The following is a 7,893-nucleotide window of genomic DNA, read 5'->3' as shown; positions in this document are numbered from 1 at the left end:
TTGGGTCTATTGAAAAAAGGATATCTGTTGGGGAATTCCTGGAGCAACTTTGTAACATTTGCTTGGATTTGACCGACGAATGAGTGGAGTCAATGAATCTACAGGAAAGATCCTTATGACTAATTCGACAGAAGATTGGTGTTCAGTTTTTGTAACTAAGATGGCGATTAGAGTTTTGCTTCTCTGTTCAATGGTCTGTAACGTGTCAGTTGGCATTTCCGAATAAATAACCGTTCAGCGAAGGCCCTCCTCCATTTACTGGCAGAATGATGAGGCTAGGACAGTCCCAATTGAGATTGCGTCCAATGAGTAAAGCCAGTCTATACCGCCAAGCCGAGGAGCGCTGACAATTCTACGAATCTCGAGGAAGAGTCAAACCTGCAAATTTCTGAAGACCAAACACTTTGCTTTGCTGATCATTTGTGTTCCCATGCCGACCATGTAGCTTTAAGCTCCATGAATCCTGGTGTTCAGCAGCTGAAAATAAATTTAATGACAAATCAATTGGAAAATGTTCGAGATCGATTGAGAAGTCATCGTTTAAAGGAGGTTTTTAAACAATCGTTGGATTTACTGCTAGGGAAATTTTCGCTTTTGTCACAAAAGCTTCGTCAAGCCAAGTGAGTGAGTACGTAATTCAGGAGCCACTCCGTGAGATTTCTTATGACTAGCCGACTTGATCAGTGCTGGGTGTTCAGTGTGATGATACTGTTTGTTGGTTAGTGGGGATGACTATCATTTACGGTAGATTGATTTGAAGAAAGGATTATACTTCATGAAGAATCCGGATGTTTTCTTCATCGCTTTTTCAGTCTTGGACGACTTAGTGTTCATTTGCTCTTGGGTCATTCACAGACTTCGTTTATCTGTGTTCACCAAAGGTTCCGGGACCATTGGTTTTGGGAGGATTCGAGGGGTGTTAAACTGGATCAAACTCTGGTTGGATTTTGTACCTTTAGACATAGACCACTTTGTTATTACCTGCACACAGCCTTGCGTCATCTAGGCCGATCTAAGACAGCACTCCGCACGTTTGCAAGTTCTACCCACGCCATTCTATTCACGCTGGGATCCTTGGCGATTTCCACCGCCTCGACCCTGAGTCGCTGTGGTGTGAAACGTGAACCCCGTCTCAGGATGTCCACATTTTCTAAATCTTTCCTAGCCCAGTATCTAATGCATATCCTGCAATTGCCAGGTCTTCGGTTGTCCAATAATGGACAGCTTATGCTCACCGATTCTGATGTGCAATTCCTTGGCTGTCTACAAACCTATATAACCCTTCGTACAATAGTTTCAGTTTATTTTACACAGTTCCTAGTCTTATCAACCGGAAGCCGATCCTTCGAAAGCACCAACACCGAGCGTAAAGTCTTTCCCTTCTGGAACGCCACTCTGATGTTGGCCGTATTCAGTAGCATTTTGATGACATCAGATGACCCTGCTTTGCATGGCCGCTGTTCAGCAAACTCGTGAGTAGTATCCTATTCGAAACTCTACTGCAAACTCTCGAAAATCGAGCCAACTGGAACATGAGGCGGCCTGCGTGGAGCACGTTCATTTGATGAAATACCATATCGGATTAGTTTCTCGTAAAATCCAAATTGATTTGCAACTGAGTGTATTTCTCGAAAACAGTCCCATTCTGGTTCAAGTAGAACATATGGTTGACGAAAACTCGAGGACTTCGCCTACTTGATAAGCCCGAACTTGAAGGGGAAACACGTCGTGGGCTATCGAAGGGTTTTCAGCAACCTCATGATTAAGTAAATTTAGGTCAATATACACAATGCAAGGACAACCAAGTACGTAAGTTTGAGAAGTTGCTTTCTTCGACTCCCTGTTCTGGAAACACCGCAGAGGGGTGTAGGTCATCTGCTAGCTGTTTCAGCGTAGTCAATTTATCAGATGGACTCTCAAGTAAAGGTGAACATCGTCTGGATTGGGGACTGGTTGTTGGGCCTTGATATTACGAACAATCCCCGTCTTAGTTGCTGGTTACTTAAACCCATCCTATATCCCCTAGCTCTAAGTCGCTGTTCTACCCCAAGCTGTGATGCTCTTCGGTTTGTACACTGCGCTCTCACTCTCCCTAACATCGATAAATATATACTAGCATACAGTGCTTCTTGGTGTGCTGAGTAGTGATTCAAGACCGCGAGTTTAGGAACGCCCAATTGGTTAGAGCGCGAATTTACTGACTGAAAGATCCGTGGTTAGAACCCGACCTTCACCTCTCAACTCCCCCTGTCTAGGCTTGGGAAACCTGGCAGTATCCCAGCCCTCGTGCTGCCTTTGGATGGCATGGCAGCTAAGCACCAAAATGGCTCTAAAAACTGACGATATTTTGTTGGGTTCCGGTCGTTATTGGTTTTTTGTTTCCAGCTCTCTTGTGTGTCATTCAGTCAAGGTAATCTGGTGTACCCAAAGGAGACTCCTAAGTGTTGGAAAAAGACTCACTGATAAGCAACACAACAAACAGATATCATCGCCTACTCCTGAATTGAATTGAACCGAGGCTTTTGGATCAGCGTTGTGTGGACACCCATCATTGTCTGTTTTTGCTTGACTGGTTGACTGTCTTAGCGTCAAACAGGCAACCGGATTTTTCCGGCTTTCTCGGTGTTTTCCCTAATGCGATCTTCGGGTGGTTTAAAAGTCGCAGTAGGTTTAGGGCACTCTCGAATGAGTTTCAGGAATCCGGTCATCGTTACACCGGATTACTCGTGTTCATTCCATCTGAATTTGAGTGAGTGAAGTGGGTCAGTCAGATTGGAAATAAAGAGGCCGTATTCTCTTGACTTCTTAAGCATACCCGGAGGACATTTGTCGCAGTCATTTGTCTAGACTTGCCATTCCGCTGAAAGCATATAAGCAAACAGCAGCAGCACCAAGGGCGACGGAAGGGTCTGGGGATTCGTCCTGGTTGTTCACGTTTTGCACGGATCCATGAAAATCAAATTGTTATTGAAAACACGTCGATTCAGTTCACTTCCAGACGCCAACAAACCAAGCAGGCTATCATGTTCAGGTGAGCGAATTCTAAACTAAAATGTGTTTTCACCAATAAAAAGGCTACTGTTGTTGGAGCATCAATACTCATTCCAACTAATAGGGTTTGTATGATTCAATCATCACTTCGTCATCAAAACAGTACACAAGAAAATCCTGCTACGCATTCACCTAGATCAACCAGAAGTGTCACGAAGACCGCGTTTTACGCAGTGAGAGTTCAATCGGTTTGTCAAGCCTTATCTTGATGCACTGCAAAAACAAATTTGCCGAATACACATTTCCACCATGACCTTTTAATACTAAAAACCGTATTGTTGTCGCCCTCGGATCGAAGTTTTCAGAAGCAAGTCGCTACGTGAAACCAGCTTGCAGACTCAGTTTGCTACACAGTACTGTCTGAAGCGAAAAGGCTCTCATTGAAATGATCCACATTTGTCCTAGAAAAGACCAAAAATCATCAATATGCACAGATTGTTGAAAAAAGTTTGAGCAAATAATCGGCCCTTGAACAAGCTGATGAAAATGGTTGTTCATACCCGGTTTGCATGAACTTTGTACCGCAGACCTATTAGATTTGTGGTGGATAGCTTTTCCACAACATCGTCATATATTTGTAACGCAAAGTTCGATTCACAGAGGACGCTCAGTGTAAAATGCCAGACACATGAAGCTTCAGGTAAGCCGGGATATGTTGCGCCGTTGTTCATTTCTTCTTGCTTTCCTGTTCCGCATCGTCCACGTTGCATTGTTAGAAGCCATCGGTGTCCACAATTGGTCATCCATATTTGACAACCAGCCGTCAAAGAACTGGGTTGTCCTGGCCGCTGGTTCGAACACCTGGGATAATTATCGACATCGAGTAGGTTTCCGTTGGTTTTCCGACATCAAGTAGGTTTCCGTTGGTTTTCTATTGGTTTGAGGCTCCAAAGTTCAAATAAAAATCCCGCAAGAAGGATTTTCAAAGTGTAAGTTTGCATTATTGGTCCCCCAAACGGTAGTGTCCTACCAAGTTTTCTCCATGGCTGTGATATTACACTCTAAATTGCCACCCATCCGCTCGCCTATCAGTTGCATGGGGTTATATGAGAATCGTATTAAAAATGTTACACAAAATCAGTGCGTGTGTATCCATTCTTAAGACTCAGTGGGTAATAATTTATGCCCTTGAGTTTCGCCACAATGTGATTGTTTATCTTGCACACAAGATAACGACAAATTCGGACGTCTTTTTAAGGCCAAGTGCCAATATTGTACAGCTTCGGTGAGCAGGTCGTTGCGCGGACACTCGACTGAATGTAGAACTGTGGTCCACACAAGCCCTCCCAGCTTCCTGTTCATGGGATAATGTATCCGAATGCTGTTCGAAGAACTGATATTCCACCAAGTATGGATTACCCTGCACACTCTGCTTACCTTCTTTAGCCTTCATGCATACTCTGCCTGTTATCATTAATTCACGTGTCGTCTGTGTTCTCATTCAGGCGAACGTTTAACACGCGTATCAATGGTTGTGTGAAAACAATTTTCCACCGGAGAATATAATTACCTTCGCCTACGACGATATTGCAAACAATCCCAAGTAAATATCGCGTACGATTTTTGCTATATGGTAGCGAGAAGAGTTTAGATAACGCGCTTCTTTGTTTGGCTGTGACACTTCTCATTTTTTGCTGTATTTCTCATGTATATAATTGTTGAATTTGGTATGCAGAAAATTATGGGGTTTTGTGCGTCACTTCAGATGTCATATCAGATTTTCTCTTGGTTAATGCGTTTTCATGACTGTAGACAACATAGATCCCTGAAGCAAGCAACATATTGTGATGACGATGTTGATGATGATATGTACTCGTTTGAATACTCGTTTCCGTAGCCTGAAATGAAGTACATTGATATCTAGATATCGTTTTAGCGCATCCGCCGACTGATGATTTGGAGCAAAGCGGAAAATTTAGTAATCTAGTAATGCAGCCGAGGTGGAGAAAAACCTTGCAAAAACAATGAAAGTTAGTTCTTGCGTGAAGACTGCAACAATCGTAAGTCTTTTATTGCGAAATCGTTCATTCGGCTCCAGCATCCTTAAGGTGCCTAGCTCTCATGACATACGAAATTTGCACGAGGCCTAGGGAACTGCCAGGATTTCCAAGCCTCCCAAGAAGTCAAGAGGTAGACTTAGGGACGGAACTACGGAACTTTCGGTCGGCAAATTTCCGTTTTACCCACTTTAGCTATTTCGTTTCCTGCACAACTGAATTACATTCAAAGGTGCTGAATATGGATATGCTTAGATAATCTACTACTGGTGGTGTTTGAATGTAAATTTACCTAAGACAATTACATTTTTGCAAAAACTTGTAATTTTATTTTTTAAGCACTGTACGGAGATCATTGTAGGATACCTAACTTATTTCTTCGTAAAGGATTATTATTTAACACTCAGTCGAATGTGTGACAGAATTGCACTCATAGTCGTGAAAATTTATGCCAAAAACATGCCCTCGAAACCGATTCAAGCAGAATTTATGAGCTTTTCATCTCTTTCCATACGACCTACATGTTAATTCCTTCCTGAGGACTCACTGACACATTTCATTTTTTTTGTTCCAGAGATCCGTTTAAAAGCAAGGTCGTCTATGACTACTACCACGGTGATGTCTACAGTGGTGTGATAACTGACTACCGAGGAAATGAAAGTCTGTGTTCCGGCAGGCTGCATTCAAGTGAATTCCTGCATCGCTTCATCGTGTAACACAAGATGCCACTAGAATGACACTGCGGATCAAAACACAATACCAGCCGATTGGCAGATTAATCAGTTTTACTATATTACAGAATGGTCAATGCACTTGAACGAACCCTAGTCATTACACTGGTCAGAGAAAACTCTCAGGCATCCCAAGACCTTCTGCTTTTGGCTATCGATTAGGCTAGCGTTTTTGTCAAAAGAACCGTGAAAAGTGCAGGAGGGAATGTATGAGCTTTTCAACAGTGCTCGAATAGCTTTCTCCAAGGTAATATCCTGAGATATACCGGAGAGCACATTCAGATAAAGAATATCACAGATAAGGGATGCCCAGCTGTGATTCAGCTGAGTGCTGTTGAATGATACTTACTTCAAGATAGCAGCTGTTTCTCACGTATATTGCATTCACTCCCAATTGAGGTAGAGAAGAAAGCTACTTGGTATTTCTTCCTGGAAGTTCATGTTCTACTCAGCTACTAGCACAAGGCTCGAGGAGCAAATCTAGATGCCATGCTTGACAACCAGACCACCATTCGAATTCTTCGGAGCATACAGCGATACTCATATCAAGATAGCGGCTATTTCTCACCTATGTTGCATTTTCAGCACACCGCGATCATCCCGAATAAAATATTAGTGAAGTTGGCGGGCAGGAAATGGACGCCAAAATGATGGTTGCTGTGAATAGGCTGAGGGTGAAGAACAGCATTGTCACACGAACAATTGGTCATGCATGTTCATTCGTTTTAGGATGTCACACGGGATAACTTCTTGAAAGTATTGGAGGGGGTATGGAACTTGAAGCCAACAAGAAGAAGGTGCTGTAAAGGTGAGTTGGCGCGGAAGTGGATATTGTTGATGCACCCGCTTATCACAGCCAGAATTCTAGTTTTGCAGGTCACCGCCTCCGTATTTACGAAATGCGTGTTTAGTTCTCTCGTTAGTAACTTGGTACCTAATCTCCTTGAGTAAGCCTCCCAGAAATCATTGAAAAGTATTTGCATCACTCCGAGAGAAACCGGTTTTTCCATTTCTGATTATGGGTTATTATTAATTCATAGACATCAATCGGCACTGTACAGAAGTTTCAAAAATATTCAGGTATGCGGAGTTTTGAATGGTTTAACATCTGCTTGCTTTTGTACAATTTGGGGTCGGTCGACCTTGGTTTGCTCGGATTAAGGAGTTGTTTCAACTAACCTGGTGGTAATAGACCTGTAGCACTTTAGTTTCTATCGCTTTGAGTATTAGGTTTCCGCTGCCTGTCACGGACATTCTATCTTGTTGTGGCAAGCTAGTTTTCTGGAAAGCCACATTTTCAGACAGTTTATTTTGTTGGGCATATTTGAAAGAGGTATTTTTTGTTACTTGACATATTGTGAGTCTAATTGTTTGTATTTTGAAACTTGGCCAACGTTGTAAAAAACTTTGTTTTAGGTTTCTCCACGGTATATTTTTCTGCTGTGCTTTTCTGCTTAAGTAAATGAACAGAAAGGGGGTTAAAAGCTTTCCCAATACTAAGTCGAAGAAATCCAGTTTTTCGATCCCGCCTGTAGTTAGTTGGGATAAAGAAGGAACGGGAGATGGTCTATAGAATAGGTGATCAAAGATGATAAACTCATCTTCACAATAAACAAGTTTTATCAACTGGAAGAGCATTCGCGAAAACAAACTCCGAAAAATCAGGCCACAGCTCAACAGCAATTCAGAAACAACCAATCAAAATGTACTACCGAAACCAGAGGTTGGGGTGAGAGCCGATCGAATGTGGAAGGCCAGAATGCAACACATCATAAATCGACATCCGATCAATCAGACCATGAACGGAAGGTCTTCAGACAGAAGCTGCATAAGGTAGCAGTGGAATTCAGGAGATGCCAGACCAAACGTAGCACAGTTCAAAATCGACTCTGTGGAACCCGGGAAATTAGTGCTCCCTTCAAACGGTCAAAGCCCTATAATATCAAACAGGTATTGAGTAACATCCAAACCAACCACTAACTCCTGATGTCATTTCGGTTAGTGATGAAACATTTGCAAGCTGATCATTACGAGCAGAGAACGGATGAACAGCATCTTGATCAACCACCAACAAACGGAATATTTCCGGATCAGTTTTGGATAAAAACATATGG

The sequence above is a fragment of the Opisthorchis viverrini genome (genome assembly GCF_000715545.1).
Source record: "Opisthorchis viverrini unplaced genomic scaffold opera_v5_361, whole genome shotgun sequence".
Classification (NCBI taxonomy): Eukaryota; Metazoa; Platyhelminthes; class Trematoda; order Opisthorchiida; family Opisthorchiidae; genus Opisthorchis; species Opisthorchis viverrini.
Note: the sequence above shows the minus strand (reverse complement) of the source record.